This window comes from Trachurus japonicus, chromosome 24 (assembly GCF_045865225.1).
Source record: "Trachurus japonicus isolate A0001 chromosome 24, Traja_1.0".
Taxonomy (NCBI): domain Eukaryota; kingdom Metazoa; phylum Chordata; class Actinopteri; order Carangiformes; family Carangidae; genus Trachurus; species Trachurus japonicus.
In genome coordinates this window covers 696,578-723,527 of record NC_140930.1, presented here as the reverse complement: position 1 = coordinate 723,527, position 26,950 = coordinate 696,578, and the positions used below count along the sequence as shown (strand labels likewise).

The 26,950-nt window shown below is 44.0% G+C and overlaps 1 long non-coding RNA gene across 1 annotated transcript; it reads right to left on the bottom strand.

Annotated features, from left to right (window-relative positions):
• Positions 1-1,146: 1,146 nt before the first annotated feature.
• LOC146961044 (uncharacterized) lies at positions 1,147-21,056 on the bottom strand. The gene is made up of 3 exons (XR_015035216.1): positions 21,016-21,056; positions 1,415-1,464; positions 1,147-1,249 (listed from the first exon to the last, which is right to left on the bottom strand). It is a non-coding gene; the product is annotated as an uncharacterized LOC146961044 (long non-coding RNA).
• Between the last annotated feature and the right edge of the window lie 5,894 nt (positions 21,057-26,950).

Sequence of the window (26,950 nt, the reverse complement as noted above, 5' to 3'; positions counted from 1 at the left end):
ATTAAATTAACGATGCTAATTTCTGTTAGCCTGTCTATGGCGTTTTACATTATATGTTAGCATTAAGCTAGCGGGCTTTATGCTTAGTTGTGACACTGGCTGTGTGTTTTGAACGTTGTTTCAAACTATGTGGGTTTGATTAAACATCTTTGATGCTTAAATATTGCTGCTTAATATATTGCTTTACTCCTCTTTTTATTTTATGTATGCCATTTTTACTGTAGGGCAGGCTATAGCCTAATCTTCAATTTTGACAAATAAAACCTTGAAGCAAGAAGATTTTGCCTTTTGTTTGACATTGACAGTAATTCAATAACAGTTGTAAATAAGGTTTATTTTTTAATATTTTACAGTTCAAAAGTAAGCTCACTACTGTCTGTCCCATAGAAGAACATGACAACAGCAGCCTGTCAGTCAGGACTCTCCTTGGTATTAGAATTTGAAAAATATAAATAATAGTTTTTTTTCACCACCCCTAATATCGGAACAATATCGGTATTGGGTGATATTGGAGGCTGCAATATCGGTATCGTATCGGAAGTGAAAAAGTGGTATCGGGACATCCCTAGTTAGATCTTCACTTTTCTAAACTCATACAAAGTGCAGCCAAACAGCAGGCTGAAGAGAGAGGACCAGCAGCAGCAGCAGCTCTGTGGCGCTGCAGAGTCAGACAGGCTGCAGGTGAGCTGGCGTGAGAGCGGAGTGCCGTCTTTTTTTTTTTTTTGCAGCGTCTTTGTTACAGGTGATACATGTCTATGTGCATGTGCATGAGAACTGATTTTGAATCGAATAGACACCCAAATATTCACATCCCTTCAGTCCAGGCTTTTGAAAAGAGAGTAGTAGTAGTAGTAGTAGTAGTAGCCTTTAAAATCAGCTTCATGTAGCAGTTTACTTTAAAATGGTTCAAATATATTGCTGCTGAATAAATCTGAAACATGTGATGTGCATTTTTGGTGGGGAAATATGGCTTCTGATATAATAGTCTGTAGACATCATCATCATTCAACTTTTTCACATGGTCTGGTGTTAACAAAGCAAACTAAAAATCGCAAAAATAAAATCTCTTGTAAATTTACGACTTCATTCTGGTAATGTTATGACTTTTTTTACGATTTTATTCTCGTAAATTTACGATTGACGTCACCTGCATGTCGAGCTCAGGACGGATCATCTCCTCCCACTCTTTGACCCGTCGGGACAGCGCCGTCTCCTGAGTGTAGCCCTGGCTGTTCACCACCAGCTGCTCCTGCACACACACACACACACACACACACACACACACACACACACACACACACACACACACACACACACAGACACACACAGGAAGTCACACCACCTTTCACAATAAGAGCACACCACCTTTCACAATAAGAGCACACCACAGGTGAAGTGTGTGTTGAGGACGAACCACTCGCAGCTTCACCAGGTCCTCGTAGTTCAGCTCGTCTCTCTGGTCATCTGCACAAACACACACACACACACACACACACACACACACACACACACACAGATGCACAAAAAAACACACGTCATTATTCATCATCTCACCTGTGTAGCTCTGATCCATGAACTCACCTGTCGCAGCCTCAGGTGAGTTACAACAGATCAACAGAACAGAACTCCATAGAGAATGAATGGGAGGAGGTCAGAAAACGAACAAATCATTGGACTGTTCATACTGTCTACTGCTCAGGCATACTTTCACCTAGAGACTCCATTTAAACTTTAAACAGTAGACACAAGTCTTGTGTATTGTCGTATTACTCCACGTTTTGATAGGTCATATAGTTTTTGATCAATCCCTGATCAATGACCATGATCATTTTTGGAGAAATTATGAGATTATAATGGGTGTGTGTTGCACGGAATGTTCGTGTCAGAGTGCGTGACATCATCGGTTAGAGTGGGAGAGAGCTCAGAAAAATTCCAGATTTTTCCTCTTTCCACACTCGGCCCGGCCACAATTTACACTCTACACACATGATTGTTTCCTAATTTGTAGACAAACTTGTTCTGTCTCTCACCATGTGCTCAAAATATCAGAGAGATTTACAGAATTTGAATTGTCAGCCTCTAAGTGCAGCCACGTCTGTCTCTGCTCCTCATTGACTCCAATACAAAGATTTTCTGAGAGAAGCAGAACGGACCGATGTTTTAAACTTGCACGTTTCTGCAAAATATTTACTGTAGAAACACCAAATCGTACCACATTTTTCAGGAAGTCCTTAGAGCGATGATGGTCTGTGTTTTGTTCTGATAGGAGTTACCGTTTTGTCACAGTAAGCCTAAATGTGAGACCGGTGCAGAGGCAGAAAATCACTCTTTTTCTCCACGTTTCTGTCTGCCTCAGCCTGCGGGGGCCCTATCACCGTGGTAACCACCTCAAGTTGCCGTGGTAATGTCTGATTCTCAGGCCAGAGCTCGTTAACATGTTTCTAAACACATACACATCTATCTATCTATCCATCCCACCTGCTTGTATGACTTCTCCACCACCAAACTCTGCTGGGATGTCGTCAGGAAACGCTTCGTGGTCGTTGTCCGAGTCGTCGTCTCCGCCTTTAAAAGACAAAATTTAAACTTTACTCAACGTCAAGAAGTTCCAGTTCACAAACACTGAGAGTCTGAGGCTCCTTTTGTCCCCAGTAAAGTTAAAGAAATACATATTAAAGGACAATTCCAGGCGAATTCAACTCGAGGCTGTATGTTCCTAACATTTTAGGTCTAAAAGAAGGAATCTGAAGGTTTTCAGTTGGTAGTTGTGTCTGTCCCCGCATTGCCACGGCAGCGATGAATGGGAGCGGATTGAAGTTCTGCTGCTTAGGCTGTTTCCATCCCTCAAAGCCACAGACAGCGTCAGATGGAGACTCAAACATGCAGCCAGAAGTTTATTTTTTCACTTCAAGCCAAGTCCAGAGTTGATATTCCTGTGTTTCTGACACAAACGGTAGCAATTCCCACTGCACCTGAACACACCGCGCACGGCAACTGGGTCTCGACTCCGGGAGACTTTGAATTAGATCTAGTTTTACAAACATGTCGGCTTGCTTGAAGTAAGGAAAATACAGGGTGAGTTGAATTTGCCCGGAATTGACCTCTGGCTAAGCCCCGCCCCCTCCACTCACTCGGACAAACAGTCAACATTGGGTGACAGTTGCTATGACAACAGCTGTCACAGTAGAGACATTTCACAGGAGACAGAAAGATTAAATATCATGTTGAAGTCACCAAAACTTCACTTAGCTTTACTGCTATGGCTGTCGGTTGCCGCGAAACGCCGATAGTGACGGGCTAATTCCTGTTAGCCTGTCTATGGAGTTTTACATTATACGTTAGCATTAAGCTAGCGGACTTTATGCTTAGTTGTGATACTGGCTAACATCCAAACATCTCTGACAATATGTTGCCTCAAATACGTTGTTGACTTAACTTAGAACAGATGTAGACATCCTTGTTAAGTTTATCCAGGTTTAGTTGGTGTTGTGGTCTACTGCATAACTTTATCCAGAGCAGACACTTCTCTCGGTTGAGATGTGGCTTTGGAAAACGTAAAATAATCCCCCCCGTGGCCCAGCCTCTCAGGATACCTAGTGTCAGAGTTGCATGTACCCCATGAACACCGTTTGACCATTTTAAACTTAAAATGTCAAGAAAAAACATATAAAAACCAATGAAAACTGACTAACTGCAATGCATTTCAATGGACGTGGAAGCAGAGAATGTCCAGTGTATGGGCTAGCTATGCGCACTGTGATTGGCTCATCATGTTTGGGGGCGTGGCTTAGCCAGAGGTCAATTGTCCTTTAATGTCTATAAATCAAGATAAACCAGATACAACCAGTGTGTGTGTGTGTGTGTGTGTGTGTGTGTCACCTCCTCTAAGTAGTCGTTGAGCTCCGAGGCCACGTCGATCTCCCAGTTCTTGGTGAGCTCTCTGATTGGCTGCAGCAGGTGAGCGTACCTGCTCTCTGTCGACTCCATCGCTCGTCACTGTGGACCAATCACAAGGCCACGACAACCAGGTTCATTACAGAATAATAATAATAATTAATACAGAGATAACATAATAATAATAAAAGTGTTTGTACATTACACTGCACAATTATTCACCACGCACCGAGTAGCTGCTACTAGTTGGGCAAATAATACAACAAGAACAGACGTCATATTTCAGAGATGAAACCATGAATAAAATAAACAAAACATAAAATATCAAATAAATGAGGATTAAATAACTGTTACGCTTCTTTAGTAAATTCATTGTTGAACACTGAATAGATCTTTGGTAAGTTTAATGTCTCAACAAAATAAAACAAAGTAGTTTTATCCATTGTTCAGATTTCTGTTCTGGAAATGTATGAAAATTTATTGCGGTCTATGCGGTCTATGGTTATGGATATTTATTAGATATTGCCTAATTTACATATCTAAACGTAAAATTGGACAAAACTTGTTGAGCACTGCTTCCCCCTCCTGAGGCGCCGGACGGTTTGCCAGAATTTCCTCGAGGCAGAACGATGGAGTTCGTTCTGCTGGGACATAATTTTCAGAGAAAGTAAAAATGTTTATTGACTATTCTGACATTTTTAAAATATTCCAGTTGCTGTTGCTCATCAAAAAAGCACAACAACTTAAATAAAGTTTTTCATTTATATGAAAAAAATAGAATAAAAATAGAATTTTGCACAAAGTTTGGCCTCCATCGTCTGATAGATGAGTTATTACACTAATTTTATGACCCAGAGTGGGCTCAAATTCAGTTTTCTTTTCTGTACAGCTTTAACAGATGGAGGTCGACCATGAACATCCTCCTCCACAGTCTAGTAGGGCTGACCCATCCATCCATCCATCCATCCATCCATCCATCCATTTTCATCCGCTTATCCGGAGTCGGGTCGTGGGGGCAGCAGTCGGAGCAGGGATCCCCAGACTTCCCTCTCCCCGGACACTTCCTCCAGCTCTTCCGGGGGGACCCCAAGGCGTTCCCAGGCCAGCCGAGTGACGTAGTCACTCCAGCGTGTCCTGGGTCTTCCTCGGGGCCTCTTCCCGGTGGGACATGCCCGGAACACCTCACGAGGGAGGTGTCCAGGGGGCATCCTATACAGGTGCCCGAGCCACCTCAGCTGGCTCCTCTCGATGTGGAGGAGCAGCGGCTCTACTCCGAGCTCCTCCCGGGTGACAGAGCTCCTCACCCTATCCCTAAGGGAGCGCCCCGCCACCCTGGTGACAGAGCTCCTCACCCTCTCTCTAAGGGAGCGCCCCGCCACCCTGGTGACACAGCTCCTCACCCTCTCTCTAAGGGAGCGCCCCGCCACCCTGCGGAGGAAACTCATTTCGGCCGCTTGTATCCGGGATCCCGTTCTTTCGGTCATGACCCAGAGTTCATGACCATAGGTGAGGGTGGGAACGTAGATCGACCGGTAAATCCAGAGCTTTGCCTTTCGGCTCAGCTCCTTCTTCTTCTTCACCACGACGGACCGATACAATGACCGCATTACTGCGGCCGCCGCACCGATCCGCCTGTCGATCTCGCGCTCCGTTCTCCCCTCACTCGTGAACAAGACCCCGAGATACTTGAACTCCTCCACCTGAGGCAGGAACTCTCCCCCAACTTGGAGGGGGCAAGCCACCTTTTTCCGGTCGAGAACCATGGCCTCGGACTTAGAGGTGCTGATTCTCATCCCAGCTGCTTCACACTCGGCTGCAAACTGCCCCAGTGCATGCTGAAGGTCCTGGCTCGAGGGAGCCAACAAGACCACATCATCCGCAAAAAGCAGAGATGAAATCAAGTGGCTCTCGAACCGTACCCCCTCCGGCACTTGGCTGCGCCTAGAAATTCTGTCCATAAAAATAATGAACAGAACCGGTGACAAAGGGCAGCCCTGCCGGAGTCCAACACGCACCGGGAACAGGTCTGACTTACTGCCGGCAATGCGAACCAAGCTCCTGCTCCGGTCATACAGGGACCGTACAGCCCTCAGCAGAGGGCCTTCGACCCCATACTCTCGGAGCACCTCCCACAGGATGCCACGTGGGACACGTTCGAAAGCCTTCTCCAAGTCCACAAAACACATGTGGACTGTTTGGGCAAACTCCCATGCACCCTCAAGCACCCTGCGGAGGGTGTAGAGCTGGCCCAGTGTTCCACGGCCAGGACGAAAACCGCATTGTTCCTCCTGAATCCGAGGTTCGACTATCGGCTGAATTCTCCTCTCCAGCACCCTGGAATAGACTTTCCCCGGGAGGCTGAGGAGTGTGATCCCCCGGTAGTTGGAACACACCCTCCGGTCCCCCTTTTTGAAGAGAGGGACCACCACCCCGGTCTGAAGAGAGGGACCACCACCCCGGTCTGCCAGTCCAGAGACACTGTCCCCGACTGCCACGCGATGCTGCAGAGGTGTGTCAGCCACGACAGCCCCGCAACATCCAGAGACTTGAGGTACTCAGGGGCGGATCTCATCCACCCCCGGTGCCTTGCCACTGAGGAGCTTCCGGACTACCTCAGTGACTTCAGCTTGGGTGATGAATGGATCAACCTCTGGGTCCTCAGCCTCTGCTTCCTCGACAGAAGGCGTGTCAGTGGGATTGAGGAGATCCTCGAAGTATTCCTTCCACCGTCCGACGATATCCCCAGTCGAGGTCAACAGCTCCCCTCCTCCACTGTAAACAGTGTTGGCGGAGCACTGCTTCCCCCTCCTGAGGCGTCGGATGGTTTGACAGAATTTCCTCGAGGCCGACCGGTAGTCCTCCTCCATGGCCTCCCCGAACTTTTCCCAGACCCGAGTTTTTGATTCCGCGACCGCCCGGGCTGCCGTCCGCTTGGCCTGCCGGTACCCGTCAACTGCCTCGGGAGTCCCCCGAGCTAGCCAGGCTCGGTAGGACTCCTTCTTCAGCTTGACAGCATCCCTTACTTCCGGGGTCCACCACCGGGTTCAGGGATTACCGCCGCGACAGGCACCGGAGACCTGACGGCCACAGCTCCGGACAGCCGCGTCAACAATGGAAGTGGAGAACATGGTCCATTCAGACTCAATGTCTCCGGCCTCCCTCAGAATCCGGTCAAAGCTCTCCTGGAGGTGGGAGTTGAAGACCTCCCTGACAGGGGATTCTGCCAGACGTTCCCAGCAGACCCTCACGATACGCTTGGGTCTGCCAAGTCTGACCAGCTTCCTCCCCTGCCAGCGGATCCAACTCACCACCAGGTGGTGATCAGTTGACAGCTCAGCCCCTCTCTTCACCCGAGTGTCCAAGACATACGGCCGGAGATCAGATGACACGACTACAAAGTCGATCATTGACCTCCGGCCTAGGGTGTCCTGGTGCCACGTGCACTGATGGACACCCTTATGCCTGAACATGGTGTTCGTTATGGACAAACTGTGGCTAGCACAGAAGTCCAATAACAAAACACCGCTCGGGTTCAGATCGGGGAGGCCGTTCCTCCCAATCACACCTCTCCAGGTAACACTGTCGCTGCCTAGTGAGCGTTGAAGTCCCCCAGCAGAACGATGGAGTCCTCGGTTGGACTCCAACACATGGCGGCTGAGCTGGGGAGCTATGAGCAAGCCCACACCAGCTCGCCGCCTCTCACCGTGAGCAACTCCAGAGTGGAAGAGAGTCCAGCCTCTCTCCAGGAGTTGGGTTCCAGAGCCCAGGCTGTGCGTGGAGGTGAGCCCGACTATCTCTAGCCGGTACCTCTCAGCCTCCCGCACGAGCTCAGGCTCTTTCCCCCCCCAGCGAGGTGACATTCCATGTCCCTAAAGCCAGAGTCGTTGTCCGGGGATTGGGTCGCCGGGGCCCCCGCCCACGGCTGCCACCCAAAACACACGGCACCGGCCCCTTCTGAACCCTCCCGCGGGTGGTGGGCCTACGGGAGGGCGGGCCCACGTCGCTCCTTCGGGCTGGGCCCGGCCGGGTCCCGTGGGCGGAGACCCGGCTACCAGGCGCTCGCCTGCGAGCCCCAACCACAGGCCTGGCTCCAGGGTGGGGCCCCGGCAGTAGGGCTGACCCGATTACCATATTTTGATAATCATAGCGTAAATAATGAAAGTAACGGTAAACAAACACTGCATGTCTCCAAAGTCAGGCAGGTTTCCAGGATGCCAAGTAGCCGACTCATTTTAATGTAACAGTTGCCGATGAGAACCGGTGTCAAAAAAAACAATCGATCACGGACTTCATGATCGATTACCATGGCAACGAACGAAGCTTCGATTTTTGTGGGGTCAGCCCTACAGTCTAGTTAAACCTCTGTCATCCAGAGTCTGGAGGATGTTTCTCTTATTTAACCTTTATTTTAACAGGGTAGATCCATTGAGAGCGAGTCTGTAGCACACAGAGATCATAGAAGATCAAACATCAAATCAACACAATCCTGTTTTGTTTTTGTTTTTTTTCCTGTTTGTTTGCTTGTTTGTTAGCTTTTATTTTTTTGCCTAATGCCTGCCATTTTATGTCCTGTCTAGTAATGTCTGATATTGTTTGTGCTAATGTCTTAGCTATGTGTGCTACTTGCATGTGTTTCTAGCTGTGCTTTTTTCTCTTGCTCTTCTTCTCCTTGTCTGCATGTTATGTCTGCATGCCATGAGCTTTTGTTATGTTGTATGTCAGACTTCTTACCTGTTTTACTTGTTATTAGGAGCTTTTACTAGGTAGATTGTTATGTAAGTTGTGTTTTGAAAGTACTTAGCCTAATTGTTGCCCCTTTTTTTTGGCTTTTAGGTTGCCTTTAACATCTGGCCAGGGACAACGGAGGAAAACTAGCCTTGTTGGCTAACTCTGGCCCACTTACAGTTTTTCTTTTAACTCTGTTGATTAGTGGTGCACTGTCCTTATGAAATAAACTAATAAATAAATGAAATGAAATACAGTTATGAAAACAAGAGTAGTAAAATCACTAACTGAAGCGAGTGCACGTCTGAGCCTGAGCCCCCAATGCTGTGGTGAGAAGTCGGTTTTTGAACTGTCTTTTGACTGTCTGTCTGTGGTTTCCTCCTCTGGAACTCTGACCTGTGGCACTGCATGGCGCGGCTCGGCACTGCATGGCGCGGCTCTGCATGGCTCGGCACTGCTCGGCACTACATGGCACAAAGGCTCTGCATGGCGCGGCGTGGCTCGGCACTGCTCGGCACTGTATGGCGCAGCTCGGCATGGCACGGCACTGCTAGGGCACCAATTGGTGCGGCGTGGCTCGGCACTGCTCGGCTCTGCATGGCGCGGCACGGCTCCACGTGGAGCGGCGCGGCTCGGCACAGCTCGGCTCTGCATGGCGCGGTACGGCTCGGCACAGCTCGGCTCTGCATGGCGCGGTACGGCTCGGCACAGCTCGGCTCTGCATGGCGCGGTACGGCTCGGCACAGCTCGGCTCTGCATGACGCGGCACGGCTCGGCACTGCTCGGCACTGCTCGGCACTAATTGGCGCGGCGTGGCTCGTCACTGCTCCGCATGGTGTGGCACGGCGCGTCACTGCTAGGCTCCGCATGGCACGGCACGGCCCGGCACTGCTAGGCTCCGCATGGCGTGGCACGGCCCGGCACTGCTAGGCTCCGCATGGCACGGCGCGGCCCGGCACTGCTAGGCTCCGCATGGCACGGCGCGGCTCAGTACTAAAAATGGTACCTGGTACTATTTCTACTACTCTTCTACTATGGAAAAGCAGTTTCCGGGCTCGTGGCTGTGAGCACCCAACTCAATAGGGTTTGAATGGAAAGAAGACGCCCAGAGCGCTGAAAACGCGCCTGGTGGACACAACCCCTAAGACTGTAGACCACTAACAACAGAATTCAAAACAGGCTGGGATAATAAATCAAAGGAAAAGTTTATCAAAAAAGAAATATTGCTCAACTCCCCAAAAACAAAAACTACAGTCTGGACAGACAGTCGTGACATGTGCCTCAGCTCATTTGATTTTGTTTCTAGTAGAGCTGCAGCCGATATCCGAGTACTCCAGTACCGAGCGCCGTTTCCCTACTCGGATTCCTTCAAAATTTAAGACTTTATAAAGTCGTGAAAAGACTTTTTAATACTTTTCAAGACCCCGCGGATACCCTGATCAATGGGCTATTGAAACTTATTGTGTGACCAACATATATAATGTAGACATGTATTGACATCATGATATGTAAATACTACGTACCACTGCTGACCTAGGGAGCTGTCTTGTATTGTCTTGTATTTTTGTGTATCTGTTGGTATTTCCTTGTGTTTTATGTTGTATTTGAACATGGATTGTAAAGTATGGGACGTAAATTGCATTATGTAAGGGATAATGTATAGTTCGGAGGTTGTTATGGAGAAATAAACCCCGACAGGTTGTATGGAAGTGGTTTCATACAACATGAAGGGGTTTATTTCTCCATAACAACCGACCAACTCTACATTATCCCGCTTATTACACGGTTTACGAGTGAAATAATTAATTTGAAACATAATGTTGATCAAAATACGACTTTCATCGATTTAAAATTGCATTTAGCGAATCTGCAAGACCGGGTCACTTCCGCTGTTTTGCCGAGCAGAGGCTCTGATGCAGGTCTGGTTTCCAGCAGCGGTGTGGAAGGAGCCTCCACTCTCCTTGTAGTCTCGCTTGCCAGACCCTCCTCCAGAAAAGTTACCAGTCATTTATCTAACATCACTAATAGTCCGAAGCTGTTTAATGACGGTAAAAATGAAACACAAGGTAATCCTGCATAGTTTCTCTTTTCTGTGCTGCGCTGATCAGAGCGGCGTCCCTAGCAACGGTCTGTTATACATGACGACGGTCCGTTATACAGAAATAACAGACCGCAGAACGCAGCGCTGGACCAATCAGAGAGCAGCATTCAATAGAGCCGTGTAATAATACACTGTAAATATGTTGTATGGACCCCAGGAAGAATAGCTTTGGCATTGCCATAGATAATGAGGATCTGAATCAATCAATCAATCAATCTGTCTCCATGGGAACCAGCTACTGAGGATGAGGATGATGAAGCACTGACCTGCAGCAGAAGCTCCTGTCGTGGATGGGAGTCAGTTTGTCTGTGACTCTGTTGGCGATGTACGCGCTGATGGACGGAGAGAAGACGGAGAGAGAGAAAGACAGAGGTTAGGGTTATCGTTCTGTTGTTACTATTATTATTAATTAATAATCTATGTATTCTGGTTCTGTTGCCCTAATGCTTTGGTAATAATGTACAACACAGTCCTGTCAATAAAGCTTGTTGAATTGACTTTGAATATTTTTTTAAATTGAGAGAGAAGGAGAGAGAAGGAGGGAGAGAGACAGATGGAGAGAGGAAGAGAGGAAGAGAGAAAGATGGAGAGAGGGAGAGAAGAGAGAATGATGGAGGGAGAGAAGAGAGAATGTGTAGTACTGTAGTAGTTTCTACTAGTCTCTACTAGTCAGTGATTAAGCAATATCACAGTAGAGGGAGTGCTGTTGTACTGTATATCAGCACGGCTGTGATTGGGTCAGATAATCCCACCGTGCTGATACAGTACAACAGCACGACCTCCAGTGTGATATTGCTTTTATACAACAGTGCTACGAGCGCATTTTAGAACAGTAATAAACTACAAGAGATTATGATTTGTTTGTTTATTTAATCATTTATTTGGCTCCGCCAACAGAAATAGTTCTGCAACTGGAAGGGAGACAAGGCTGTTGCCAGGCAACACATAAACATTTCATACTAGCTTGTTGCTACTAGCTACAAGCTTTTCCACCGAGCTGCTTCCAGTGCTGGTTCTGGTTCTGAGCCCGTGTCTGATCAGCACCGGAGCAACAGGACCAGCGTGAAGACACAGAGACGTTATCGATACCGTATTACATTTGTTTATCTGCTATGTAATCAATATAAACACAGCTGAAGCTAAGTAGCTGAGCTACGTGGCTAACAACAGCTAACGCTAATATCAAAACACATCGCCGTCAAAACGTAGTTGCCCCCGCAGCGATTTTTTTCCAGCCGTGTTTAGTAGAGATTTATCTCCAATTAGACGGACGAGGTCAGGTCCAGGTTTTAATGTTCAGGTCCATTTCTAACTGTAGTAGCAGCAGAGAGATGGTTTAATGTTCAGGTTTCTAACTGTAGCAGCAGCAGAGAGATGGTTTAATGTTCAGGTTTCTAAGGCTGTCTTTACACTGCAGGTCTTGATGCCCAATTCCGATTTGTTGCCTATATCCGATTTTTTTGACGGTCTATTTACATGTTCTATCAGAAGTGACCCAGATCTGATAATCTGCATTTACACCTGCTGTGCCTGCATGAAACGACCCGCTGGAAATAAACTAGTGATTTCAGGAAATTGTCACGTAATAATATAAGAATATTTTTAAACAAAGGTGAGTCTGGTGTTCAGAGTTTATATCCAACACGTCACTTACAAAGTGAACGTTACAAAATAACGTTAGTGAAGTGGCTGCGTGGAGCCTTTTTTTTTACAGTCTATGCGTGGAGCGGAGCTGCTGTGAGATGAGCAGCTGAGTGACGGTGACAGTTGTGCCACCGTTTGATCCTCCGTCGCTCACGTCGTGAGGACGGGACAGCCTCACACATTTGTATACAATGTTTGTTTTTCCTCTCTTGATTTCTTATCGGCTCCGTTCAGTTTTTGCCGGTAGGAAAACGTGAAATCTGGTGTTTATCTCGTGCTCCCTCGCTTGCCCTCGTATCGATTCGCATAGAATGTTACTGTAGTGGCTATGTGAAAACAAGAACTAGTGAGGGGGAAAAAAACAGACGCGCGGACACCACAAAAATTATTTTTTTTATTTATTTAAACCTTTATTTTAACTCGTTGGTCACTGAGGTTTCCCTCATTTACAGGGACGACGAGTTTATTAAACACTGTAACGCCTGTGACAGTGATTACAGCTGGCCACGGTAGTCCCGGTCAGCCCCACGTGTCAATCACGGACTACAGAGGTTCAGCGAGACGCGTGAGCACGTGAATTAATATTATCATTGATGACGTATGACACGCATTGCCAGGGAAGATCCGATCTGTCTGTTTAGACTGCAGTCGCATTGGCAGAGATCCGATTTGTATCTGATTTATTTCCACATATAACGGGGGCCTGAATCTGATCTGACAATATCCGATTCCATGCGCATTTGTCCCGTTTACACATTCATGTTACAGATCCGATCTGAGCCACTTGAGAGAAAAAAATCGGAATTGGGCCACTTGAACCGTGCAGTGTAAAGACAGCCTAACTGTAGTAGCAGCAGAGAGATGGTTTAATGTTCAGGTTTCTAACTGTAGTAGCAGCAGAGAGATGGTTTAATGTTCAGGTTTCTAACTGTAGTAGCAGCAGAGAGATGGTTTAATGTTCAGGTTTCTAACTGTAGCAGCAGCAGAGAGATGGTTTAATGTTCAGGTTTCTAACTGTAGCAGCAGCAGAGATGGTTTAATGTTCAGGTTTCTAACTGTAGCAGCAGCAGAGAGATGGTTTAATGTTCAGGTTTCTAACTGTAGTAGCAGCAGAGAGATGGTTTAATGTTCAGGTTTCTAACTGTAGCAGCAGCAGAGAGATGGTTTAATGTTCAGGTTTCTAACTGTAGCAGCAGCAGAGAGATGGTTTAATGTTCAGGTTTCTAACTGTAGTAGCAGAGAGATGGTTTAATGTTCAGGTTTATAACTGTAGCAGCAGCAGAGAGATGGTTTAATGTTCAGGTTTCTAACTGTAGCAGCAGAGAGATGGTTTAATGTTCAGGTTTCTAACTGTAGCAGCAGAGAGATGGTTTAATGTTCAGGTTTCTAACTGTAGCAGCAGAGAGATGGTTTAATGTTCAGGTTTCTAACTGTAGTAGCAGCAGAGAGATGGTTTAATGTTCAGGTTTCTAACTGTAGCAGCAGAGAGATGGTTTAATGTTCAGGTTTCTAACTGTAGCAGCAGAGAGATGGTTTAATGTTCAGGTTTCTAACTGTAGCAGCAGAGAGATGGTTTAATGTTCAGGTTTCTAACTGTAGCAGCAGAGAGATGGTTTAATGTTCAGGTTTCTAACTGTAGTAGCAGAGAGATGGTTTAATGTTCAGGTTTCTAGCAGCAGCAGAGAGATGGTTTAATGTTCAGGTTTCTAACTGTAGTAGCAGAGAGATGGTTTAATGTTCAGGTTTCTAACTGTAGCAGCAGCAGAGATGGTTTAATGTTCAGGTTTCTAACTGTAGCAGCAGAGAGATGGTTTAATGTTCAGGTTTCTAACTGTAGTAGCAGAGAGATGGTTTAATGTTCAGGTTTCTAACTGTAGCAGCAGAGAGATGGTTTAATGTTCAGGTTTCTAACTGTAGTAGCAGAGAGATGGTTTAATGTTCAGGTTTCTAGCAGCAGCAGAGAGATGGTTTAATGTTCAGGTTTCTAACTGTAGTAGCAGAGAGATGGTTTAATGTTCAGGTTTCTAACTGTAGCAGCAGCAGAGAGATGGTTTAATGTTCAGGTTTCTAACTGTAGCAGCAGAGAGATGGTTTAATGTTCAGGTTTCTAACTGTAGTAGCAGAGAGATGGTTTAATGTCCAGGTTTCTAACTGTAGCAGCAGAGAGATGGTTTAATGTTCAGGTTTCTAACTGTAGCAGCAGAGAGATGGTTTAATGTTCAGGTTTCTAACTGTAGTAGCAGCAGAGAGATGGTTTAATGTTCAGGTTTCTAACTGTAGCAGCAGAGAGATGGTTTAATGTTCAGGTTTCTAACTGTAGTAGCAGCAGAGAGATGGTTTAATGTTCAGGTTTCTAACTGTAGTAGCAGCAGAGAGATGGTTTAATGTTCAGGTTTCTAACTGTAGTAGCAGAGAGATGGTTTAATGTTCAGGTTTCTAACTGTAGCAGCAGAGAGATGGTTTAATGTTCAGGTTTCTAACTGTAGTAGCAGAGAGATGGTTTAATGTTCAGGTTTCTAACTGTAGCAGCAGAGAGATGGTTTAATGTTCAGGTTTCTAACTGTAGCAGCAGAGAGATGGTTTAATGTTCAGGTTTCTAACTGTAGCAGCAGCAGAGAGATGGTTTAATGTTCAGGTTTCTAACTGTAGTAGCAGAGAGATGGTTTAATGTTCAGGTTTCTAACTGTAGCAGCAGCAGAGAGATGGTTTAATGTTCAGGTTTCTAACTGTAGCAGCAGAGAGATGGTTTAATGTTCAGGTTTCTAACTGTAGCAGCAGAGAGATGGTTTAATGTTCAGGTTTCTAACTGTAGCAGCAGAGAGATGGTTTAATGTTCAGGTTTCTAACTGTAGTAGCAGCAGAGAGATGGTTTAATGTTCAGGTTTCTAACTGTAGCAGCAGCAGAGAGATGGTTTAATGTTCAGGTTTCTAACTGTAGCAGCAGCAGAGAGATGGTTTAATGTTCAGGTTTCTAACTGTAGTAGCAGCAGAGAGATGGTTTAATGTTCAGGTTTCTAACTGTAGTAGCAGCAGAGAGATGGTTTAATGTTCAGGTTTCTAACTGTAGCAGCAGCAGAGAGATGGTTTAATGTTCAGGTTTCTAACTGTAGTAGCAGCAGAGAGATGGTTTAATGTTCAGGTTTCTAACTGTAGCAGCAGCAGAGAGATGGTTTAATGTTCAGGTTTCTAACTGTAGTAGCAGCAGCAGAGAGATGGTTTAATGTTCAGGTTTCTAACTGTAGCAGCAGAGAGATGGTTTAATGTTCAGGTTTCTAACTGTAGCAGCAGCAGAGAGATGGTTTAATGTTCAGGTTTCTAACTGTAGCAGCAGCAGAGAGATGGTTTAATGTTCAGGTTTCTAACTGTAGCAGCAGCAGAGAGATGGTTTAATGTTCAGGTTTCTAACTGTAGTAGCAGAGAGATGGTTTAATGTTCAGGTTTCTAACTGTAGCAGCAGCAGAGAGATGGTTTAATGTTCAGGTTTCTAACTGTAGTAGCAGCAGAGAGATGGTTTAATGTTCAGGTTTCTAACTGTAGCAGCAGCAGAGAGATGGTTTAATGTTCAGGTTTCTAACTGTAGCAGCAGCAGAGAGATGGTTTAATGTTCAGGTTTCTAACTGTAGTAGCAGCAGAGAGATGATTTAATGTTCAGGTTTCTAACTGTAGCAGCAGCAGAGAGATGGTTTAATGTTCAGGTTTCTAACTGTAGCAGCAGAGAGATGGTTTAATGTTCAGGTTTCTAACTGTAGTAGCAGCAGAGAGATGGTTTAATGTTCAGGTTTCTAACTGTAGCAGCAGCAGAGAGATGGTTTAATGTTCAGGTTTCTAACTGTAGTAGTAGCAGAGAGATGGTTTAATGTTCAGGTTTCTAACTGTAGTAGCAGCAGAGAGATGGTTTAATGTTCAGGTTTCTAACTGTAGCAGTAGCAGAGAGATGGTTTAATGTTCAGGTTTCTAACTGTAGTAGCAGCAGAGAGATGGTTTAATGTTCAGGTTTCTAACTGTAGCAGCAGAGAGATGGTTTAATGTTCAGGTTTCTAACTGTAGTAGCAGAGAGATGGTTTAATGTTCAGGTTTCTAACTGTAGTAGCAGAGAGATGGTTTGATGTTCAGGTTTCTAACTGTAGCAGCAGAGAGATGGTTTAATGTTCAGGTTTCTAACTGTAGTAGCAGCAGAGAGATGGTTTAATGTTCAGGTTTCTAACTGTAGCAGCAGAGAGATGGTTTAATGTTCAGGTTTCTAACTGTAGCAGCAGAGAGATGGTTTAATGTTCAGGTTTCTAACTGTAGCAGCAGCAGAGAGATGGTTTAATGTTCAGGTTTCTAACTGTAGCAGCAGCAGAGAGATGGTTTAATGTTCAGGTTTCTAACTGTAGCAGCAGAGAGATGGTTTAATGTTCAGGTTTCTAACTGTAGCAGCAGAGAGATGGTTTAATGTTCAGGTTTCTAACTGTAGTAGCAGAGAGATGGTTTGATGTTCAGGTTTCTAACTGTAGTAGCAGCAGAGAGATGGTTTAATGTTCAGGTTTCTAACTGTAGCAGCAGAGAGATGGTTTAATGTTCAGGTTTCTAACTGTAGCAGCAGCAGAGAGATGGTTTAATGTTCAGGTTTCTAACTGTAGTAGCAGCAGAGAGATGGTTTAATGTTCAGGTTTCTAACTGTAGCAGCAGAGAGATGGTTTAATGTTCAGGTTTCTAACTGTAGCAGCAGAGAGATGGTTTAATGTTCAGGTTTCTAACTGTAGCAGCAGAGAGATGGTTTAATGTTCAGGTTTCTAACTGTAGCAGCAGAGAGATGGTTTAATGTTCAGGTTTCTAACTGTAGCAGCAGAGAGATGGTTTAATGTTCAGGTTTCTAACTGTAGCAGCAGAGAGATGGTTTAATGTTCAGGTTTCTAACTGTAGTAGCAGCAGAGAGATGGTTTAATGTTCAGGTTTCTAACTGTAGCAGCAGAGAGATGGTTTAATGTTCAGGTTTCTAACTGTAGCAGCAGAGAGATGGTTTAATGTTCAGGTTTCTAACTGTAGCAGCAGAGAGATGGTTTAATGTTCAGGTTTCTAACTGTAGCAGCAGAGAGATGGTTTAATGTTCAGGTTTCTAACTGTAGCAGCAGCAGAGAGATGGTTTAATGTTCAGGTTTCTAACTGTAGCAGCAGAGAGATGGTTTAATGTTCAGGTTTCTAACTGTAGCAGCAGCAGAGAGATGGTTTAATGTTCAGGTTTCTAACTGTAGCAGCAGCAGAGAGATGGTTTAATGTTCAGGTTTCTAACTGTAGCAGCAGCAGAGAGATGGTTTAATGTTCAGGTTTCTAACTGTAGCAGCAGAGAGATGGTTTAATGTTCAGGTTTCTAACTGTAGTAGCAGCAGAGAGATGGTTTAATGTTCAGGTTTCTAACTGTAGTAGCAGCAGAGAGATGGTTTAATGTTCAGGTTTCTAACTGTAGCAGCAGCAGAGAGATGGTTTAATGTTCAGGTTTCTAACTGTAGTAGCAGCAGAGAGATGGTTTAATGTTCAGGTTTCTAACTGTAGTAGCAGAGAGATGGTTTAATGTTCAGGTTTCTAACTGTAGCAGCAGAGAGATGGTTTAATGTTCAGGTTTCTAACTGTAGCAGCAGAGAGATGGTTTAATGTTCAGGTTTCTAACTGTAGCAGCAGAGAGATGGTTTAATGTTCAGGTTTCTAACTGTAGCAGCAGCAGAGAGATGGTTTAATGTTCAGGTTTCTAACTGTAGCAGCAGCAGAGAGATGGTTTAATGTTCAGGTTTACGCCGGGTTCACACCGGACGCCGAAGCGCCGCGAATAGCCGCGGAGCGGAGTCCGCTTCCATTCGGCGCCCTCGTTAACTGGTGTTGTAGTTCAGACTAGACGCGGAGCGTCGCGGTCCTCCGCGGTCGGCTCGCGCCGTGGAGCGCCGGTTTCGGCGTCTGCTCTATTTTGTGCGCGAGCCGCGGCCGACCGCATCAATTCTGGCAGGAAGTCACACAAAGAAACACGAGAGAATCCGGTCAATTTTCAAAATAAAAGCGATTTTCAAAATAAAATACCGCGATTGACAAATGCGACCGTATTTATATTTGTCAGACTCAACAGAGAACAAGAGAGATGAAAACACACACACACAGGATAGGGAGACACGGAGTGGGCTGGCTGCAGGGAGGAGGAGGGGGGGTCAAAACACACAAACAAACAGGGAAAGAGAGAGAGAAAGAGAGAGGCAGAGACGAGTTGTTGTAAAGTGAAGGAGGACGTGAAATTAATCTTGGAAGTGAAGTACAGGGAGTTGTTTGACCCACAGCACACGGTGTTATAATTATATGAGGTTATTTACTTATCCATGATGTAAAAAACACAGCTCTGAATGTGAGTAAACAACAGCTGAGGAGCAGAGGCGCTCGCGACCGCCGCGGAGAAATCAGCGTCTGGTGTGAACTGGAGGGACGCGGCTCGCGCGCGATTTCCGCGGCCGCTCCGCGTCGCGGCGCTTCGGCGTCCAGTGTGAACCAGGCGTTATAACTGTAGCAGCAGCAGAGAGATGGTTTAATGTTCAGGTTTCTAACTGTAGCAGCAGAGAGATGGTTTAATGTTCAGGTTTCTAACTGTAGCAGCAGCAGAGAGATGGTTTAATGTTCAGGTTTCTAACTGTAGTAGCAGCAGAGAGATGGTTTAATGTTCAGGTTTCTAACTGTAGCAGCAGAGAGATGGTTTAATGTTCAGGTTTCTAACTGTAGCAGCAGCAGAGAGATGGTTTAATGTTCAGGTTTCTAACTGTAGCAGCAGCAGAGAGATGGTTTAATGTTCAGGTTTCTAACTGTAGTAGCAGCAGAGAGATGGTTTAATGTTCAGGTTTCTAACTGTAGCAGCAGCAGAGAGATGGTTTAATGTTCAGGTTTCTAACTGTAGCAGCAGCAGAGAGATGGTTTAATGTTCAGGTTTCTAACTGTAGTAGCAGCAGAGAGATGGTTTAATGTTCAGGTTTCTAACTGTAGTAGCAGAGAGATGGTTTAATGTTCAGGTTTCTAACTGTAGCAGCAGAGAGATGGTTTAATGTTCAGGTTTCTAACTGTAGCAGCAGAGAGATGGTTTAATGTTCAGGTTTCTAACTGTAGTAGCAGCAGAGAGATGGTTTAATGTTCAGGTTTCTAACTGTAGCAGCAGCAGAGAGATGGTTTAATGTTCAGGTTTCTAACTGTAGCAGCAGCAGAGAGATGGTTTAATGTTCAGGTTTCTAACTGTAGCAGCAGAGAGATGGTTTAATGTTCAGGTTTCTAACTGTAGCAGCAGCAGAGAGATGGTTTAATGTTCAGGTTTCTAACTGTAGCAGCAGCAGAGAGATGGGGCAGCTCCTGTATGGGGAGCCTGGCTCTGATTTAGCTCCTGTCCAGCTGAACAGCGGAGTGATAATGTCTGTTTCCAGTGCTCTAGTCGGAACTAACTGTTGTATAATCAGCGTTAAAGTCTAATAACAAAGACCTGAGTGGTGTTTTATTCTCCGTGGATTCACCGACAGACGCAGCTGTCACAGCTTCACAACAACACGACGGAAAACATCTCCCGCCTTCAATAAACTAGTTTGTAACAGTAACAAGTAACGTTAAACCGTCGGTAACGTCGAGTTGTAACGTTGTTCTACGGTAACGGGGGGTATAAACGTTAATATAACCCATAATAACTCACCTTTAGCGTAAGTCCACAGTTCAGCGGCTAGACGTCCAGTAGCGGTTAGCAGCAGCAGACAGTCAAACTACCCGCGCAGTCAAGAGTCTCTGCCGGTTTGTTTTGGTTCACTTCCGGTCCGGTGTTGCCCCCTGTCGGCCTGAGTGGTCGACGCGGCCGCCATCTTGGTGAGGGCGAAGCCGCGTCTACTTCCTGCATTAGAGTCAACAGAGGCAGGGCTCTATCAACCGATTTTCAAGCCGTTTGGTTTATTAGGGCCACGGGCAATCGCACCGGGCACTGGTCCCAACAGCTATGAAATAGCTGCAGGGACCAGTGCCCTACTGTTATTGTGTGGATTTTTTCCTAGTTATTATTATTTTTCCACTTCCGGCCAGATTTCGATGTGCTACTAGTCCTGCAACTCGAAGAGTTGCAGGACATATTATATATCAAAACGTGCGTCCTGATCGGGATCGCTGTGCTATTACTTTTCTCAACAGTTTACGAATTTTTCGCGACGTAGTCGCGAAAAACTGCGCAAAAATTTTGCATGTAAGTCAATGGGACGGGCGAAAAAAAAAAGACCGAAAAAGACCAATCATTGGAGTTTAACAAAAGTCTACTGCTCAGGCATACTTTCACCTAGAGACTCCATTTAAACTTTAAACAGTAGACACAAGTCTTGTGTATTGTCGTATTACTCCACGTTTTGATAGGTCATATAGTTTTTGATCAATCCCTGATCAATGACCATGATCATTTTTGGAGAAATTATGAGTTTATAATGGGTGTGTATTGCATGGAATGTTCGTGTCAGAGTGCGTGACATCATCGGTTAGAGTGGGAGAGAGTGAAGAAACATTCTGTATTTTTTCTGGATAAATTGCCACCACGGCCACAATTTACACTCTACAGACATAATTTTTTCAGAATTTGTAAGACAAACTTGTTATCTCTCATGTCATGTGCTCAAAATATCAGAGAGACTTACAGAACTTACAGAATCAGCCTCTGAGTGCGGCCACGTCTGTCCCTGCTCCTCATTGAGTCCAATACAAATATTTTCTGAGAGGAGCAGAACGGCCTGATGTTTTAAAACTGCCAGCGTCGCCAAAATATTTACTGTAGAAACACCAAATCGTACCGAAATTTTCAGTAAGTCCTTAGAGCAACGTTGATCTGTGTTTTGTTCTGATAGGAGTTACCGTTTTGTCATGCTAAGCCTAATTGTGAGGCCGGTTTAGAGGCAGAAAATGGCTGTTTTTCTCCACGTTTCTGTCTGTCTCAGCCTGCGGGGGCCCCTATCGCCGTGGTAACCTCTTTGATCCTCAGGCCAGGGCTCGTTAACTTCATAAACAATCCACCTGGCACTCGTTTAAATGTTTATAAACACAGACACAGCTAAATCAGACTGACACAGGATGCAGCTACTAACTAACTATGTGTCAAGTCAGTCACACACACACACACAGACTCTAGAGCCAGCTTCATGTGATTACAGTTACACACACACACACACACACACACACACACACACACACACACACACACACACACACACACACACACACACACACAGGTAACCTAATGTGGTTACAGCTCCTCCATATCAGTGCTTATAGAAAGATGATCATGTGTCTGTCTGATCAGCTCTGTCTTGACCTTAAGATCGTGGGTTTGATTCCCATGTTGACAGAGATGGCACAACCCGCAGTAGCTCCCGTGGCCCATTCAAAATTTCCCGAGAGGAAATTTTCTAGTTATAAATGTCAGACAGATATTTATGATACAACAACAACATTTTTTTTTTCATATTTTTATTTTTTATTGTATTAAATTAAAGGTTGAATATGTAGAATATTTATTAAAAGCTATATTTTTTCAAAAATAATACATCCATGGGGCCTTTAGAGGGGTTCATACCTGCCTGTAGCCGACATGTGGCTCAGTTCTCCGCTGTTTTCCTGCCTCCTCCCGGTCGTATGCGTTTGTTTCCAACCAAGCCTTTTTAATAATCAATCGGTGGATCAATGGATTATCACTTGTTAGGATGGGTGTATGTAGCGTTGCACACATCACCAGACAGCTAAACACTTTTTAACTCGACTGAAGTATCTAGGTATCTTCAATGATGAGTAGGCAAGACGTGCTGTCGAGATGAACTCCGTTTTATTGAAGGTCAGGGCCGTTGCTAGGAATTCTGGGCCCCCTTAAAGAATACTAAAGTGGGCCCCTCGCCCTAACTTTTCCTTTTTTTTCTTAGACGACGTATGTATTATCGTTTTTTATTTAGCCTTCTTTGTTTTGATGCTAATGCAGCATTACACTGCAAAAGCTCAAGTATCTTAGCAAGAATATTTGTCTTATTTCTAGTCAAAACAAATCTCATTCTACTTAAAATAAGACTCATCATATTAAAAAGCAGCTTGTTTTTAGACACTTTTTACTTCTTTCAAGCAGATTTTCACTTGGAATAAGTAGAAAAATCTGATAGTGGAGCAAGTTTTTCTTCCTTATTACAAACACAAAAAACTTACTTTCACTGGCAGATTTTTCTATTTATTGTGAATTTAAGTGAAAATGATCTAGAAACAAGTTCATTTTTAGGTGATGAGTCTTATTTTAAGTGGAAAGAGATTAGTTTTGACTAGAAATGAGATGTGTTCCATGTGTCGTCGTCTTTTACATCATCGCGAACCAGAAGTCGGATGAAGGCCTGAGGACGAATGGGTTAAAGAGGAGACACGGTGTCAGATGAAGAGTCTCTTTTGCCAACAACATAGTCAGATTTCTGAAAGCATTACACAACTTAGCATGCCTTTATACTGAAGACTGTGTGTGTTATTCCCAGATGTTTCCTGTTGTTCTGTGGACTAACATGTTCAACAACACAGTGAGAATCCTGAGGTTCAGATGCAGTTTGCAGTTCGTCTCTGTCATTAACGGTTCAGAAGTGGTTTAATGTTTTGTAAAACATGTTCAGCCTCATTGATGATAAAAAAAACAAAACAACTGTCACTGAATTAACTTGAAACTGACTAAAGTTCTAACGGGTAAAAGTTCAGTGAATGAAAATCAGACGTTGCTTCTGAATCGTGGTTCAACAGAATTATTAAAAAAAAACAAATGAATGAAACTCGTTTGAAACTTTAACTTAGAGGTTAGGATTAGGGTAACACTACATATAGGACTTTATATCGGCTGCTATATAATGTAAATGTACATAGACAAGGCAGTTTGATTTGTACACTGCAAAAACTCAATATCTTACCAAGAATATTTGTCTTATTTCTAGTCAAAATGTCATTTCTAGTCAAAGCAAATCTCATTCTACTTAAAATAAGACTCATCACATTAAAAAGCAGCTTGATTTTAGACACTTTTTACTTTTTTCAAGCAGATTTTCACTTGAAATAAGTAGAAAAATCTGACAGTGGATCAAGTTTCTCTTCCTTGTTACAAGCACAAAAAACTTGTTTCACTGGCAGATTTTTCTACTTATTTCAAGTGAAAATTAGTTTGAAACAAATGAAAATGATCTAAAAACAAGTTAATTTTTAGGTGATGAGTCTTATTTTAAGTGGAAAGAGATTAGTTTTGACTAGAAATGAGACATTTTGACAAGAAATAAGACAAATATTCTTGGAAAGACTTTGAGTTTTTGCAGTGTAGCCTGTTATTACACAGTTAGTCTCATACATACATAGCTACACATCTAGAGAAGGTCAAACTGAGTTCATCTGCAGGGTCAGAACATTCTGAAACTTCACCCTAAAGCCCAACGTCTTTAACTTTAAAAAAAAAAAAAAACTTTTAAAATAAAGAAAGCAGTTAGTTCATGAGTGGATATGAAACTTTATTTCTTCTAGTTGAAATCAAACACAACAACTTTCTGTTTGTCTCTAAACTTTTCATCACTATCTCTGGAATGTCAGTGTGATCAGATGTGACGTCATCTCATGGTTCTCTCCTGGTTGCCTCGGTAACTATCTATGCTGACAGCGCACCGCACGCGGCCAGATGTGTCACGGGCACGGGTTGCTATGGTTCTGTTACCACGGTAACCACGGTGACCGCCGCCCTGACCCCGCCCCTCTCCGGCGGGCGGTGCCGGTTGTTCCTCCAGACTGTGACCGACAGACAGAGACCTGCAGCGGGGAGAGAGAGAGAGTCCTCCCCGGTCCTCCCGCTCCACGGAACCACACGGCTACGGTAAGGACACACACAACTACCGACACAACTACACAACACAACTACCGACACAACTACTGACAGTCTGCGCTGCAAAAACTCAACATCTTTCCAAGAATATTTGTCTTATTTCTTGTCAAAATGTCTCATTTCTAGTCAAAACTAATCTCTTTCCACTTAAAATAAGACTCATCACCTAAAAATGAACTTGTTTTTAGATCATTTTCACTTGTTTCAAACTAATTTTCAATTGAAATAAGTAGAAAAATCTGCCAGTGAAAGTAAGTTTTTTGTGCTTGTAATAAGAAAGAAAAACTTGCTCCACTATCAGTGAAAATATGCGTCTATAAGTGTCTAAAAACAAGCTGCTTTTTATGTTATGAGTCACATTTTAGGTAGCCTATAAGGAGATTTTGTTTTGACTAGAAATAAGACAAATATTCTTGGTGTAGAGAGATGTAGAGTTTTTGCAGTGTGAGTGTGAGACAGCGCTGCAGCTGGACAGATGTTTCAGAGCTGCAGCTGGACAGATGTTTCAGAGCTGCAGCTGGACAGATGTTTCTGAGCTGCTTCAATCACCGTCTGATCGGTTCTGATAGGAAATCAATAAAGTTTTATTGGAGTGTGACAGTCCGTCAGGATGAGCTCAGTCCGGTCCAACACTGGTCCCTGTGTCGGGCTGTGGCGGGTCAGCTGACCTGGGATCAGCTGACTGGAGGACTAGACAGACGGTGTTTGTTCTGAGGTCAGAGGTCAGCTGGTGCTGGTCCTGTTTGTTCTGTCTTATCATCGATCACTGACTGATCTGATCAGTTCTGTTCCCTTATTGATCTGCATCTCACCCTGGAGCTGATAGAAACCAGTTCAACAGCTTTAAATACATAAAATAGATCCACATCAGTCAAATACACAGTGAATATTTTTTTTCCATCTGTTTCAAATTCAAACTTAAAATTTAATTTAATTCATTCATTAATTAATGAATGAATTAAAAGTTCTCCATCTGTGTGATAATCTAAAGTTCCTTTATTAACTTTATCACTGTGATGGTTTAAAATCTAAATCAATAAATGTATAAATATGTGACATGATAAATGTTGTTTATTTGAATCTAAATCCCATGTTGTTCCTGAATCCACCAAACTGGATCAGAATAATCCTGAGGTTCTGGATCAAAGTTTTCCTGATCCCACTAAAACGTTCTGATCAACACATTTCAACATTTGATCCAGAATCTGATCAGATTATTATGAACAACTGGTCTCTGTCTCAGTTTCAGTTTCAGTCTGAGTCTGAGTCTTGGTCCATGTGACCTCCAGTGACTCTGTCCATGGGGTCAGGAGCTGAACAGGGACCAGGTCTCAGTACACTGCAGAAACTCCACATCTTTCCAAGAATATTTGTCTTATTTCTTGTCAAAATGTCTCATTTCTAGTCAAAACTAATCTCTTTCCACTTAAAATAAGACTCATCACCTAAAAATGAACTTGTTTTTAGATCATTTTCACTTGTTTCAAACTAATTTTCAATTGAAATAAGTAGAAAAATCTGCCAGTGAAAGCAAGTTTTTTGTGTTTGTAATAAGAAAGAAAAACTTGCTCCACTATCAGATTTTTCTACTTATTTCAAGTGAAAATCTGCTTGAAATAAGTAAAAAGTGTCTAAAAACAAGCTGCTTTTAATGTGATGAGTCTGATTTTAAGTAGAATGAGATTGTTTTGATGAGAAATAAGACAAATATTCTTGGTAGATGTAGAGTTTTTGCAGTGTCAGAACCAGGTCTAGGGAGCAGAGCGGACTGAAGCGGACTGAAGAGACTCGGTCACAGGACCCGGTCTGTGGTGACTCAGCACTGAAACCACGAACTCTGCACGACTCAGCAAATCCAGATCCACATGAGACCAGCAGCCGCTCACAAACAGGAAGTGACCGCGCTGACCTCAGGTTGTGAAATAAAAACCACCAGTAAGAAGAAAACAACAACAACATCAGAGTGAAATAAACAAAGTGGGCGGAGCCTGAAACACCTGTCACACCTGTTCTTTATGACAGTGGTTTCAAGGGGGTGCACGACTTTTTCTAGATTTTTTTCTTTTTTACGTTTCTTTTTGAGAATTTTTACCACTTTTTTCTAGAAATGTTTAAAAGTTTTTGGAAAAATACCACTTTTTCTCTACAATATTTCCACAAATTCACTCCGTTGGCCCTAATTTGAATGAACATTGACTAAAAAAGTCACGTTCTTCAGCCTCAGAACAAATATTTGTGTATTTCTGGTGTTTGCTTCGTGGTCCGTGGTCTAGTTAGTGCCAGTTTAGGGTCTTTGGTGTAAAACAGTTAGAGAGCCGCTGCTTTATCCCTGTAAACTGTTTTATCTGTCCTGTTATTGTGTTGTAGCCTATTTTTAATGTGACCTGCCAACGGACTACAGATGCAAATGAGCTTACAGCTATAATCTGGTACAGTGCATCAAATGACAACATTTATGTTTGAACTGTACACTGTCCCTTTTAAATAAATTAAAATTGAATTTATGAGGTGTGAGGTCATCATGTTGGTGGGCAGGGCCAACCCAGGCAGCTGAGCCCAGGGTTCCTACGCAAGTATGGAAAGTATGGAATTTGATTTTATACAGTTCCAGGTCTGGAAAAGTATGGAAAATGGAAATTATTGTATGGAAAGATATTTATCTTAATACTTATCTTGGCTTGGTCTTATCTGAAGTTATCTGGGTT